General features: G+C 38.1%; 1 pseudogene across 1 annotated transcript; it reads right to left on the bottom strand.

Annotated features, from left to right (window-relative positions):
• Positions 1-12,416: 12,416 nt before the first annotated feature.
• On the bottom strand, positions 12,417-15,027 carry LOC149848261 (myb-related protein 308-like; annotated as a pseudogene). Its single transcript, XR_016432696.1, has 3 exons — positions 14,869-15,027; positions 14,627-14,756; positions 12,417-13,209 (listed from the first exon to the last, which is right to left on the bottom strand). The product of XR_016432696.1 is annotated as a myb-related protein 308-like (transcript).
• Between the last annotated feature and the right edge of the window lie 1,062 nt (positions 15,028-16,089).

The following is a 16,089-nucleotide window of genomic DNA, read 5'->3' as shown; positions in this document are numbered from 1 at the left end:
TTGTTAACTTCCACTGCAATAACTCTACAGTGGTCGGTGGACGATATGGTGGTTGTTTGTTGAGGATAATGTCAACTAATAAGCATTGTGGTTGGTTGAGGGCTGTGTCGTGTAGGTGTTTGATGTCATAGTCCGGTGCTAAGTAAAAATATAGGTGATGTTAGGTTTTACCTGATAAATCCTTATATAATGGCTCTACAAGTAAAAGATGTTTTCTGCTTAAGCTTGAAAAATATGCCTTTAACCCCCATGACTGTGAGGTTGGGGATGGGGCAGCAGGCAGGGCAAGGCCGGATCGAGGATGGGGATGGGGCGCGAGAAAGAGTAAGTTCATCCCTGCCTCCATCCCCGAACGGGTTTTGATTTTAACATCCATCCCCGGTCCAAGGTCCAAACAGAGCGAGGGGGGGGAAGCTCTTTCCCCGTCCACTGCCATCCCTATACAATTGATGCAGAGGACATAATTGCCTTTTGGTAAAGTATAACGTATATAGCCTTTATCTGCTTTTATGCCTCTTTGGCTGGTCGATGAGTTGTGTGAACCAACATTACCTAATGCCAAGTTTCTTTTAAAAAAAAAAAAGCATTACTAATGCCAAGTATTGCCACTCAATTGAACAAGAAAAATGATATTGGTATCACACAATGTGGTCCACATCATGGTGCCTGTTTATGACATGGGACATATTTTTTTCTTGAGATTGGATAATAATCCTCTTATATACTATATCATGCTTACATAAGATAGTGGTACATCTAATTCAGCATAGATGTCAATGTGCGCCCCCCCATGATACAACTTTAATAACCAAGAAATTTGATGTTGTTGATTTTATTATTTATTATTATTAATCCCTAAATGCATGATATGTTAGTTGAAAGTTGATGGATCGTGATATATGAAAACTCTTGGTCAATGTTGCCAGTATCGGTATCCGCCTTGAATCGTTTGGCCAACTATTCAGGTGAATATATAGGCCGATACGGATTCTCAACTGAATCCTTCAGAGTCGGCTAAAAAATAATTAAAAAATTATTTTGTGTCAATCAGACTGTAAAACGTGTTAAAACATTAAAATAATATAAAATTTTAATTATAAGCAAATTTTATATTTATTAAAAATAGCCAATATGCCTGCATCTTTGGCCCTCATCTAGAAGGTCATGCGCAAATAGTTGACGATGAGAAACGGCTGCCGACTTTTTAGTAGTAATGGAGAAGGGCCAGTGATGGCTTACCTAATCCTTTTGTTGTGGCCCATTGCCTTGTCATTGCTTTATAATTTTTCTTTTTGAAAGAAGTAGTTACTTTATAATATGGAATACTATATTATTCCAACATATAGAAATTGTTTCTTAGTTTAAAGTTTAATCAAAGACAATCTACATGTCGGGCTAGACATATACCGTACTTTCTTACACTCATTTTCCACTCAGTATAACTTTGAACTGCACATGCTGCATTCCAAAAGATCAGTCAAGTTCAAAAATACTTATAAAATCTAATAAAAATATACTGAGAGAGAGAGGAATATATATATATATATAGAGAGAGAGAGAGTTTAGGTGCGTTGAAATCAACTACCAAGATCAGTATTGTTGACCGACAGTGGACCGATCATGAGTGAAGCAGGTTATATGTTCCCCCCCCGAAACACGCTGGTGCATGTTCTCAGGTCTGAATGAGCGCCACGTATGTAATCACGTAGGGTTCATTTCTCTGTGTGTGTCGGTATCACTTAGCATCGGAGTTTAGTGTGTTTGCAAAGACTTAAGTACCATTTCTCGCCATTAACATAATAAAATAATGTTTCAAAAAAATAACAAAAATGTCCTCCTGCCAGAAAGGGTTAAAATCATAATCATTTTCGCCCTAAGGAGTAAACTCCTCTGCTTTAACAGGAACTCTTCGCAATATGTCTCCCTAAATGTTCTCGATCACCCTTTGAAGATGAACCCTTTGCCGTCGTCTGCTGTCATTGGAGCACCCTTTGTCGATTTTTGTTATCGTCGGAGCACCCTTTGTTGTTGTCTGTTCGTGAAAAATAGTTGAACTACAAAAACAAAATAGCATTTTGTCTATTGTTCATCATGATACTAGGGTACAAGCATCGAACTGAGTAGACAGAGAATAACGATTTACAACAAAGATAATGGTGGCAACGTAAAACTTAGTAGAGTAGCGATTTATAATAAAAATCAGATAAGAGAGTAGCAATTTACAATAGAAATTAATTCAGAAAGTAGCGATTTACAATAAAAATCAGATAAGAGAATATCGATTTACAGTAAAAATCAATTCAGAGAGTAACGATTTACAATGAAAATCAGATAAAAGAGTAGCGATTTACAGTATAAATCAGATAAGAGAGTAACGTTTTACAGTGGAAATTAAATCAGAGAGTAGCGATTTACAGTAGAAATCAGATAAGAGGGTAGCGATTTACACTAGAAATCAAATCAGAGAGTAGTGATTTATAATAAAAATTAAATCAAAGAATAACAATTTACAGTAGAAACAAATCATAGAGTAGCGATTTACAGTACAAATCAGATTTCTACTGTAAATCAGTACTCTCTTATCTGATTTGTACTGTAAATCGCTACTCTCTGATTTGATTTATACTGTAAATCGTTACTCTCTTATATGATTTCTACTATAAATCGTTACTCTCTTATCTGATTTCTACTATAAATCGCTACTCTCTGATCTAATTTGTATTGTAAATCGCTACTCTCTTATCTGATTTTTAGTGTAAATCGTTACTCTCTTATCTGATTTCTACTGTAAATAGCTACTCTTTGAATTGATTTTTACTGTAAATCGCTACTCTCTTATCTGATTTCTACTGTAAATCACTACTCTCTTATCTAATTTCTACTATAAATCGCTACTCTCTTATTTAATTTCTACTATAAATCGCTACTATCTGATTTGATTTCTACTGTAAATCGCTACTCTCTGATTTGATTTTTACTGTAAATCGTTCTTTTCAATAAAAAGAGAATAAAAAAAATCACGGTCGCTTAGAAAGAAATCTTATTGTTTTTTTCAACAGTTGCAAGAGAAAAAAAAAGAAAGAATTTATACAAGGCAAGGGCAACAACCCTAAACCTAAACAAGTTAGGTCTGATCTATAGAAATTGAGTCTCAAACATAAGCCCCAATTTTTTTTTTGGGGCGCTGCCCCCCTACAACCCCCCGCTGACCGTGCAGTGGGACCCGCACCAGGGGAACCCCCTGGACCCCACTGACCGCGCAATGGGACCCACACCAGGGGACCCCCCCCTTTCTGCAAGGGCAAAAACTTTGAATCAGGCTCCACAACTCATCAGGCAGGAACGAGAAGACGACCATGTGTTGTAACACAAGCTAAAAACAAAGGCGAAACGTGCAAATCTATTTATTGGGAGTGGGAGGGCATTTTCATCCAACACATATCTATTTTATCGGAGAACATTTTTGTCAAAAGCATATCTATTTTTTTTATATGTTATTTTATTATAAAGTCATCGTGGGCAACATTGACATATGAATTATCGCGGGTCTCAAGATATTCCTCAGTACACATAAGGAACACGCAAATTTGTGTTTCGGGGAAAACACACACCACCCTCTTGAGCATGAGAGGTTACTTTGAGAAAAAACAGAAACAAAGACACTAGGTGGGTTCTAGATGGGACCATGTTGAGATATGATTGGGATTGTGTTCTATTAATAGAAACGAGTGATGGCGAAACTGACCTTGTCTAAGATCATTTTTTTTTTGTTTGGGTAGCCAGTGCAATTACATTACACCTGGTTAATTACAGGTGATAATCCCAGTGGGAATCGATGGTGGAATGCGCTGGGTGCCAACCGCTGTTAAAGATTCAACCTAACTACATGGGCGGCCCCCTTGTGGGCTTTGTATTGGAAATCTTTGCTGGTTTATCATATGACATGTTTTAAATGGTGTCAAACCTTATCTAACTGGACCAGCTTAGTTGAGGTAGGGACAAGGTTGAAAAGTGACTGTAAAACTTGCCAAATTAATCCCTTGGAGGTAGGAGTGTCAACGGGTCAACCTGTTCCAAACTCTATATAGGGTTAGGGTATGGTGATAAATAAGAAGACCCTATTAAGACCCGAGTCTGGACTCATGAGGTCCGATTAATATATGTGTCCGGGTATAGTTTGTGAAATTTTATACTCGACCCGGCCTGACCCGAGTTCTGATTAATTAAGACCCACAAATTTTCAATGTAAAAATGATAAAAAATAGTATTTTACCGGGTATAGCCTCTGGTTCATGTAGTTCTTATTGGGTTTGGGTATGGTTTCTCTTATCGTGGGTCCGATTAGACCCAGGTGTGGACCCGATACCATACCCAAAAATAAGAAGTCTGATTTCACCTAGGTCCGAACCAAACCCGACCCATTGACACCCCTACTTGGAAGAAATGAGTAAATGACCCATCCTTGTAGAGAAGAACAAGGCTTGATTATGGTGGAGGAAAGTAGCTCCAAAAGTTTTCAATCAACATAAAAATAATCTGAAAACTAAAATAATGGGCGCAAAATTATTTATTTGGATCCATATAAAATTAGGTCTAGTTTGATAAATTGATAAGCTAATTTATAGGCTATATTTGCTACAGCCGATTTACCTACCAAAACCTACTTTTCCATTTTCTTATTTTTTTGTTAAATCTAGCCTCATTGATGCAATCTACATGCTTCATTTAGTGGGAATCAGATTTTGAATCACTGGAATACAATGTGTGTACATGTTCTTCTAGCAACCCAAAAATCAGCCGTCATTAACGCACCAGACTTTTTTTTTTTAAAGGTAAGCTGGGGTTAGCTAGGAAGACCACTACCAGTTATACAACTATACCATTGGGTTTTGACCCTGCAACGTCCCAACACAAGGTGCTAGCTGCTTCTACCAAACAAGGTGATGAGCACTAATGCACCAAACTTTTTCTACTAAAAAACAAATATTTTCGATAAAAAAAACATGATACAAGTGTCGATTCTCGCTAAATTGGTCATGTTAAACCCATCTAGGAGGATGAAGTCAAAATGATTTGCATTGTTATATATAAACAGAGAGAGAGAGAGATGTTAAGAGTTGGTGCAGAGAAGCCGGGTCACAATCCATCCATCACGAGGCTATCACACATATGCCTCACCACAATAATGCAACATACATAATGAAATCAAATAAAAGATTTTAATAAAAAACGAAAGAATAGTTCTCTCTGTGCCCACCAGTTAGGTAGGGTTTGGGTTTACCAAAAGCTTCGCTTGTCAGTTAGTTTAAGTCACCTTGTGTTGGGACGTTGCAGGTTCAAAACCCAATGATATAGTTGTATAACTGTAGGGGTCTGCGTAACCCCAGTTTGCCTTTAAAAAAAAAACGCTTTTGAATAAATGAATGGACAGGAAATAATGCCTGACAGTTGACACTGATTGATAGTTTCCCACCTAACAAATCGTCACCCGAATTCAATTTGATTGGGCATCTCCCAATTCTACCTTCTAGAAGGGGTCCCCTTTCATGTTCTTCCTGCCCCCATATTTCACAGAAAGAAACAAAATTTGGTAAGACAAATGAGGAAAAGAATACAGAATATATATATATATATATATATTAGAAAGGCCTTCTATTTACTTAGTTAATGAATGCCTAGGAAACTGGTCGATCCAATTGGCTCCTCATAAAGAGCCTGTTCAAAGTCACAAAATAGGCTTAGAAAGCCAAGCATCAACAACTAGGGGTGGGCAACCGGCCAGCAGCTCGATGGGCCAAGCTAACCCGCCTCGCCATGGTTCGGGTTTGGGCTATGATTTTAGGCTCGGGCCCGTTATATATGTGGGGCCGATCTTGAGCCAGCTCAATGGGCCTGAATTATTTATTAATTTTTTAATAATATAATATTTATCAAAATTAACTATTACATAATAACTTGAATGACTATTATTATTTACCTAATTAGTTCTATGATAACTTGCTATTTATTAATTATTACTATTTACCTTATTAGTTGCACTAATTAAGAAATAATTGCATGAAAACTTGTTACTCTCGTTAACCCATAATTTCAGTCAAGTATTTATGCATTTTAAGATTAGGTCAAGTCGGGCTTGGCCCATTGAGCCAATGGGTCGGGTCGTTGATCGGCTCACCTGGCCCAATCCATGCGTGTTATATTATCAATAGGCTTCATAGTCAACGTCTTCAAAAACATGCTCTTATTGAAATTCTTAAAGGGAGAAAGTTGAATATAAATCACATACGTACCTTTCGGTGCATTGTGTATGTGGCCAAGCAAAAAACAGAATATTGATAAACTTAGTAGTAGAGCTTCCAGGTGTGTTTTCTTGGGTTATTCTACCTCTCAAAAGGGATATAAATGTTACAATATAGAAGAGAGGCATCTTTATATATCAAGAGATGTATCTTTTGATGAAAAAATGTCATATTTCTCACAAAAAGACGTTACATCTCAGGGGGAGACTGCCTTACCAAATATTGATACTTATGACGAGTTCTTTTATGTAAAAGAAAACCAAGAGCAACCCAATGCTTCTTCTTTGCCTCAAGGGGGTGATGAAGGTGATATCTCCATGAATCAAGTTGGAGATGTTGAAGAAGTTCAACCTATTTTAAGAAGATTTGAACGAATTACTCATCCGTCACCTCGGCTGAATGATTATGTTTCTTATTCTTCGATCATGTATCCAATTGAAAATTATATTGGATACAAGAATATTACCAAGTCTTACAGTGCTTATATCAACAACCTAGAGACTTGTCAAGAACCTACGAGTTATGAAGAAGCAAGAAAGCAAACTATATGGGTGCAAGCCATGAACGAAGAATTAGATGCTCTTCATAGAAACAAGACTTGGAATATTGTCATGTTGCCATCAGAAAAAAAGGTTGTTGGATGCAGATGGGTGTATAAAGTAAAATACAAAAGTAATGATACAGTTGAGAGGTACAAGGTCAGGCTAGTTGCAAAAAGATACACTCAAACGGAGGGTATTGATTATAAGGAAACATTTACTCTAGTTGCTAAGATGAATACTGTTAGAATTATTCTTTCTATTGCTTGCAACTATAATTGGCCATTATATCAGTTAGATGTTAAAAACGCTTCTTTGCAGGGAGAATTAAAGGAAGAATTATATATGAAACTCCCTCATGGACATCCTAAGGAAGGAAATAACAACCTGGTATGTCATTTATAGAAGGCCATATATGGTCTAAAGCAGTCTCCCAGAGCTTGGCACTATTGCCTCAGTAGGACTCTAAAACAAAATAATTTTGTTAGGTGCAATGTTGATAACTCTTTATTCATTAAAAAAGAAGATGGCAATCTAACTCTTGTGTTGGTATATGTAGATGATATCATTGTGACAGGGATGAATGATAAAAGCATTCTATACACCAAAGCTCTTCTTCACGATGCCTTTGATATAAAAGATTTGGGTAAGTTGCGTTACTTTTTAGGAATTGAAGTTGCTCACTCCAAGAAGGGTCTTTTCTGTCACAACGGAAATACACTTTGAATCTACTCAAAGATGTAGGTAAACTGGGATACAAACCCGTTGAAACTCATGTTGAAGCGGGGAAAAAACTTGCTATGTCCTCTGAAGATCCTATTATTGATAAAGAACGTTATCAAAGGTTAGTAGGCAAGCTCATATATCTTACCATTACGAGGCCCGACATAACTTATGTTGTTAGTCTAGTAAGTCAATATATGCATACTCCACAAAAGTGTCACTGGAAGATTGCAAATCGGATATTACAGTACTTAAAACGAACACTCGGTCAAGGATTATGGTTTAAGAGAAATAGAAACAATTTCATTCAAGGATACACTGACGCTGACTGGGCCGGAAGTCCAGAGAGAAGGTCTACTACAGGTTATTGTATATTTGTTGGAGGAAATATGGTTTCATGGAAAAGCAAGAAACAAGGGATTGTTTCTAGATTCAGTGCTGAAGCTGAGTATCGAGCAATGGTTGTTGCCGCCAGTGAGATCATGTGGGTAAAAATTCTTATGACTGAGATGAGACGCCAAATTAATTTTCTGATTCCTCTACACTGTGACAATCAGGCAGTCATTTATATTGCTGCAAATTCTATATTTCATGAAAGAACCAAGCATATATAAATTGATTGTCACTATGTTAGAGAAAAAGTTCAAAAAGGAGAAATCTCTACTCCCTATACCAAAAGCACAAAACAACTTGCAGACGGTCTCACCAAAGGGTTGACACGAGATCAACATCACAAAGTACTCAGCAAGTGGGGATGCACAAATATTTACACCCCACTTGAGGGGGAGTGTTGAAGATAAGGATAAGATCGTGCCACCTCCTGCTTCCTTTATTTTCTGAGTTTATTTAGGAAACTTGTTGAACCGTTATGGTTGTTTCCTTTCTTTTCCCATTGCTATCTTGGTTGGGTCTTATCCCACGAGCCTGTGTAACAGAGTATAAATGTGGTGTATATTGTATCAAGATGAGAGTGAAAATATATGAGATTGTGAGGTGTTGTTGTGGACGTAGGTCTTCATGACTGAACCACTTAAATCTGTATCATTTTCTTGATTTATTTCTGCTACACCTCTCCCCCACTCTCCTCACTCCAATTTTGCCGGCCGGTGTCTGGCTGGATAATGGCCGGGCTGATTTCAGTCGGCCGGCGTGGCACCGGCACGGCCATTTTCATATATTACTGGCCAGAAATGACTGGTTTTCTCTCTGTTTTTAGAAAAATAATGACGGCCAACCATTTTTTGGCCAGAAAATGGCTGGCTGGTACCCTCAGGCAAGGGCGGTGCTGGACGATGCCAACCCGGCTATTGCCCGGTTGGTGGCTGGCCAAAAAAGTGATTGTGAGCGTCGTTTCTTTTTTTATAATTTGTAACGCCTGGCTATTTTCCGGCTGGAAATGGCCAGGCTGCCACTGTCTACTATGGGTGGTGCCAGTCAGGCCGTTTTACAGCTAGTGATTGGCTGGAATGTGGCCGAATATATGTTCTCTTTTTTTTTAACGGTTTTTTTTGCTATTTTCCGGCAATCCAATGGCTGGAAAGTGGCTGAGTTGGTTGCTGGTTGATAGCCCTTACCATCCAAACCATTTTCTGGCCATTGGCTGGTCGGGAAAATGGCTGAACTTTTTTTTACATTTTTTGTATTTTTATCATAAAACCCAATCTTTTTTGGGTTTAGTCATCCAAACACTTCAAAAAATTGAGTTTTTGTCCAACCATGTTGCTAGAAACTTGGTTTCAAGGTAAAACCCAGTTTTTTTAAAACCCTCGTTTTTCCCTCCGTCATCCAAACGGCGCCTAAAAGGTTAAAAAAAAATCTTATTGCTTTCAGTTGAAACAGTGTTTTTTTTTTGTAATCCTGTTACTTTTAACTCTAAAACAATGCATTTTTTCTACCAACAAAATAACTCAAACTCAGCTGGTTCTGCTCTAACTCATTAAAGCTTGACCTCAGCTAGGTGACTAGAAAAATGAGCGCCAGCCCCGTTCAAGATCTTTAACATGCATGAAAAAGGCTTCAATCTGCTTCACAACTAGGGGTGGCAAAATCTGACCTGACCGGCCAACCCGCTTCTTAGCCGGGTTAGGGTTTGGCTTAAACGGGTTCGTGTCGTAAATGGGTCGACCCGCCTAACCCGTTTATTAAACGGGTTGTGCTCGTGTTAGGGGTATGCCAACCCGCCAACCCGTTTGACCGGTTTAATAAATGGGTTAGGCGGGAGGGTCAACCCGTTTACACGAACCCGTCAACCCGCAACCCGTTTATATATAATTATATATATTAACTTATCTAACCCTAACTCCTGTTTGACCAATAGTCCTAACGAAACCAAATCGTAAACAAAAATTCTATGTTATGGGGTCGACCCGTTTAATAAACAGGTCGCCGTGTCGTGTAATCGTGTCGTGTTGACCCAACCCGTTTATTAAACAGATTAATCGTGTCATGTTGGGTTACCCATTTAATAAATGGGTTGTGTTCGTGTTTGCCACATCCGCCCCGTTTAATAAATGGGTTGTGTTCATGTTCAGGTATTCTGACCCCCCAACCCATCAACCCGCCAACCCACCGACCCGACCCGATTGCCACCACTATGAATCACAACCATAGAGCCCCTCACAGCTTTTGTTTATGTTGGGCCCTTTCAAGATTTTGTCAGAGATTTGAAATTCAACAAATTCTGCTATGTCAGAAAAGAGAAATGAAATGAAAAATAGAAATAATTAAAGAGAAGAGCACATAATTGCAGGAAAACCGGAAAGCTACGAAAGGCATATGTAGTTGTCCTTGCACACGTCATCATCTACCAACCACCAACCACCTATGCACTTGTTGTTTCCCTCAAATTTCCTCCTCATTCACAGCCACTTTACATCACACCATCTGCTGTAGTTGGTAGCTGTAGGTCAGTTTCTTGCTTTTTTGTCCTTCCCGGCTGAATTATTGGCGAGAAATAATAGTCTAGAGAGAGAGATATGCTCATTTGTCCAAAAAGTTTTTTTAGTCGATTATTGTTGGGTTTGTGGCATAATCATAAATCTCGTTATCGGGATTTTCTCTACAAGATTTTGCGATAATTTAGAATCTTGTTTTTTTTTTTAAAATACCAGTATATTTAAAATCTAAACATGTATAAGCTCATCTATTTCGAAAATATCATGTTTTCTCAGGATTATATGGTTTGCTGTTCCAAACTAGCCACCCCAGTAACTCAACAGTTTTGGGTTCAACTCGTGACTGCGAGAGTCTCTCTCTCTCTCTCTCTCTCTCTCTCTCTCTCTCTATATATATATATATATATATATATATGATGGTCCTACCCTTTTTTCGTTAGGACCCTCTAAAAATCCTACTTTCAAGTATTTTTTGCCTGATTTACTAAAAACAATTTTTCTTTTAAATTGATTTGATGTAAAAATGTAAATATTTGTCATCAAATTTTAGTATAATACCAACCATTGATTTTTTTACCTATTTAAAATATAAATCTGAGCATAAAAAATCTAATCGAACATGTGTTCTTTGTTGAGTGAACACTGATAAACACATTTAATGGTTTATATCATGCAAAAAATACTTGAAAGTATGATTTTTGGAGGGTCCTAGCCGGACCTAACGAAAAAAGGGGTATGACCATATATATAGGCTTCATTAATGTAGATATCTTTCCTTTTCGTATTCTTTTTTTTTCTTCGTTATGTACATGCAAACTATGTATTTATTTTATTATTATATACTCAAAAGTACTTATTTTTTGTATTATTATATATATCTATATTTCTTTGCAAGCGACCCTTTTTATTTTTTGAATATTTTTTATAAAATATAAAGTTGAAACATGACCCGAGTTGGATGATTGAACTGATTCAGACCAAAACCTGTGCGAACTACTGAGTCTTACTGGTTTTGAACCGAATTTAGATCCAAAATGTGTTTTCCTAGCTCGTTAACCTGTTTGATCCTTTTCTCGGATCAAGCTGTTTGATTCAAAATCGGTTTATATCTTTGTATGAAAACTAGTAACAAAATTAGTTTTTAAAATATAATAGTACTAATTTTAAACCTCCCTATTTCTTTCCCAGTATGGTTCCAAGAGCAAATAATACTAATAATTTAAATTTTAGCATTATTTAGTATTATTAGTATTTTGGGGGCCATTAGTGGGAAAGAAATAGGAGGGATTGCTTTTTTCACATGAAGGAGATTTTAAAAAAAAAATCTAGATGGAAGCTTCCGCTCCATAGTTGAGAATTGATGAGCCCATGAAAGATATCAAGGGAAATATGGTGGAAAATGCAACTCTAAAAGCTAGGCAGCTTTTTCTTTTGGGAGTGACCCAAAATGGGGCCTGCGTGCCCCACTAACTTATTATTTTTATGTGAAAAGTATGTGGTGAGTAGTTAGGAAAGGAAGACAAGGACAACAGGATTCCAAATGTTGCTTAAAATATCTTATGCGCTTTATTAGTATGATTTATTGTTGTTTCTTTTCTTTTCCCAGTTCTTGCTTTATGCATTTGTTTGGATGTGCCTCACGCATTTACATGCTATAGTGCACATGGTCCACTTGCAAACTATTGTGTGTGTGTGTATGAGAGAGAGAGAGAGGGAGAGAGAGAATAAAACACTATTTTATTCGAAGCTTCAGATTTTGATTCAAGAGAGAGAAACACTTTTCTTCAAAGCTTCATATTTTGGTTCACGAGAGAGAGAGAGAGACTTTTACTCAGCTTCATATTTTCGTTCAGTAGAGAGAGAGTTCAGATTTTGCTTCACTACTGAATCTGGTCAGGTGTTTCAAACACGCTTAACATGGCAAAGTTTTGAAAAGAGGAGCCCGAATTAGCAGCAAGAACTGGAGGAGAAAAAGTGGTGCTTTGTTCACATGTATGTGCGCTCTTTGCATCAGAAATCACGATGATTTCATAAAAAAGATTACATGTCATGGTGAGACCACCAAAAGTTTTCACAAGTACACAATGGATGCCAAGTCCATGATGGAACACCCTTTGCTTTTTCTGCTCTATGGGACTACAAGAGAAGAAAGGAGACGAAGTTGTTTGTCATGGTTTGCCACTTCTGTGGTGCATTACAATTGAAGTGGAACCAGTGAAAGAAGGGACTAAAATTCCCTTAATTAAGCTTCAAATGGTCTAAAGTATAAGACTAAGAGCTTGATTAGCATCAACTGATGATTGACATTTACAGTCTTTGCTGGTATGAAATCCAATACTGCAACACAAACATAGAGTGACACCACTATTGAAAAGGGCCGGAGTTACGACAGTAGGAGGCTGCTGCAAAATTTTCTGGTCAGAGATGGCTAAACCCGGCGAGAGGGGAGGACTAATAGATAGGTCCAGATTAAGATCCAAACTTTTCTTGGAGTGAGCTTCTTCTTCTTCCAAACTGATCCCACTGCAGTACTCAGCAGAGTCCGTTTTCTTCTGAATGCTCGCCTCTTTCATGTTGGTGTCATTCATGCAAGACATAACAGCAGCAGTTGACTGTGAGCTCGAAACATTGAGTGGTCGATGTGTTTGAGGATCGATACCTCGGCTCAAGAGCTTCCTTTTGATGTGTGTGTTCCAATAGTTCTTGATCTCATTGTCTGTTCTGCCTGGTAGCCTTCCTGCTATCAGTGACCACCTGAAATTTTGCAACAAGAAGTTCAACATGTTGGAATTGTTAATCTCCCTCTGTTTATATTTTATAATTAGTTAAATACAGGGGTTTGCTTAAGGCCACACCCCTTCTAGTATTATTCTCATGTCAGCAGACAGAGACTCAACTATCCATATATTCTAGTAATCTATTACTATCATACTAAGTCACAGGGATTCAGCCAACTGGGTGCCGCACCTGCGTTGATGCGACATGACGCAGGTGCACGTGCGGGTGCGGCACCCGGTGCAGTCAACCGGACCCTGGGTGCAGTCAACGCACCCATGGTCATTTGTGTTCAAATTTAAGACTGAAAAAAAAAATCGCCCAATGTTTTATTGGTTGAGAGAAGGAGGATTAGGGCAAAATACTAAGCCGACGCCGACATTGTCTCCGACGCCAACGATCTCCGACTCCTTCCGGCCGCTCATTCTCAGTTATCAGATACATCTCCTTCTGACTCGCTCTCTCGGTCACTCTCAGAGTCTCTCTCTCTCACTCACTCTCACTCTTACTCTCTCTCTTCTCTCTGTCACTCTCACTGTCTCTCTCTCTCATTCTGCTCTCTTTCTCACTCTCACTCGCTCATCGTCACTCTCAGAGTCTCTTTTCTCTCTGATTTGTATTATAGGTGTGTCGTTAACATGATCTAGGGTATTTATTAATAAGTTTTTTGGACATTTCAAAAAAATTTCATGCATGATGAATGATATTATGTAAAATAGAATGGTAGATTGTTAATTTGATATTATGTAAAATAGAATGGTAGATTGTTAATTTGATTTATTGCATGCATGATATTATGATAATGTTAATCATTAAAACTTTAAAATTATATTTATATATATAATATATATAATTTTTTATATTTTTGCCCTGCCGCACCTCCGCACCCCAAGGTTTTTTAAAGTGCCGCATCCCTGCACCCGCACCCAAGTGACATAGCTATCATATAATCAGGCCTAACTTTGGAAACACTGTCTGATAAGTGCTGGATTTATCTTAGCCTCAGGAAAGGAATAGTGGGTTATTATTACAAGTGGTCCAACTTATGAAGTGGGATATTGACCTTTGAAGTAATTAATGGGTGGGATCATAGTTTGTTTTTTATAGGCAAGGGTTAGGCAGAACCCCCACCAGTTTTACAACCGTACCATTGGGTTATGAACTTGCAGCGTCCCAACACAAGGTGACGTCTCCTACCAAACAAGCGGAGTCCCCGTTGGTGGTGGGGGCATAGTTTCAATAGAAAAAAAGGAGCAAAATTTCCTCATACTTTTCTGCATGTTACTGAATGATTGAGCCTTTTTCCTAGTTTTCCACTTAAGTGCAAGAAAAGCAGTGGGACTGATGAAACATAAGCAAGACGATTTGGGAGATTTGTTTGGATTGGATTGCTTACTTGTTGCCCAATAAACTGTGGAGTTTGATGATGAGTTCATCTTCCTCTTCCGTGAAGTTGCCCCTCTTTAGGTCAGGCCTGAGGTAGTTAATCCATCTGAGTCTGCAACTCTTTCCACACCTCAACAATCCTAAGTAATGATATGAAAGAGATCAAAAACACAAAGAAACGGTATTTGAGAATACCAAAAAGGAGTAATTATGGACCAAAGAAGGTGGAGGAAGAGCTTTAGTAATGGGTACCTGCTGCTTTTGGCAGAGACCTCCAGCAGCCTTCACCATGTGCTCTTATGTGAGCTATAAGGCGTTGGTCTTCCTCCTTTGTCCATGCTCCTTTGTTGGTGTGTGCCTTCTCACAACATGGAGAACGACCCATCTCCCCCTTTGGGAGAGCGAGAGAGAGAGAGAGAGAGAGAGAGAGAGAGAGAGAGAGAGATGCTTGAAGTATGCTGGTGTGGGGGAGGGGTGAGGGTTGGAGAGGATGGATGTGGGTGGAAGGGTGTAAGGAAAGAGATGGGGAACTTGATTTATATGAAGATTCGGGGGGTGGGGTGGGGTGGGGTGGGGGGGAGGCATAGAAATCCGAACGGCAATTGACTTCATGTCTGGTTTCTTGGTTATTTGAATTGACTAAATTGGTGAGAAGGATGAGTGGTTAGAAAAGGAAACTCTAGACACATGTTAGGTAGGTAGGTCTAGAGGCTTGTTTTTCTTTTTTTCCAGGCAGACAAAGACTGGGGCCAGCGTCAGCCGCTGGAACCGACATTTCACAGTCCACACATGCACCCTCTCTCTAGATCTGCCTCTTGAATTCTTGATACACCTACTGTGGGGTTTCTAGAAGCAATAGTTTGATTGGTGATAGGGTTAGGGCGCTTTTTCTATGTCAAGTATGGGAAATTCTCATGGATACCAAAGATATTATCAATTTGGCCATGACTTAATCCTCTTGACAAGGAGATTCACTGTGACCTTGAGATTGACTTTGAGAGACATTAACATTTCACAAGGACATGCCACTTAGAGGAGAATGGATTGGTAAAACGGCATTTTAGATGAGAGTGAATAATATAAAATGGTGTTTTAGATTGTTAACGTGAAATTCAAACACAAGAATGACGTACTATTTGTCATAAGAAAGCTGGTTGATCTGATTACATAGTATAGATGTCACTTATGTGTTCATTATTATTTTGCATAAAATATTTTACCTAAAATTCTCAACACCAAAAAATTAATCAACCATTTTATATATATATATATATATATATATATATATATATATATATATATATATATATATATATATATATATAAATTGGTTATTTAAATATTATCAAAATAAATAATTTAATAAGAATTTTAGAGGTTCTAAACATATTTCAAAGATTTAAAATGCAAATAAATTTTTAGTATGGACTTGATGCCCAAATGGGTTCGCACCCAAAAGGGGTCGACCTAATT

The sequence above is a fragment of the Nuphar pumila genome, chromosome 1 (genome assembly GCF_984573655.1).
Source record: "Nuphar pumila chromosome 1, dmNupPumi1.hap1.1, whole genome shotgun sequence".
Taxonomy (NCBI): Eukaryota; Viridiplantae; Streptophyta; class Magnoliopsida; order Nymphaeales; family Nymphaeaceae; genus Nuphar; species Nuphar pumila.
Note: the sequence above shows the minus strand (reverse complement) of the source record. Positions and strands in the feature narration are given on the sequence as shown.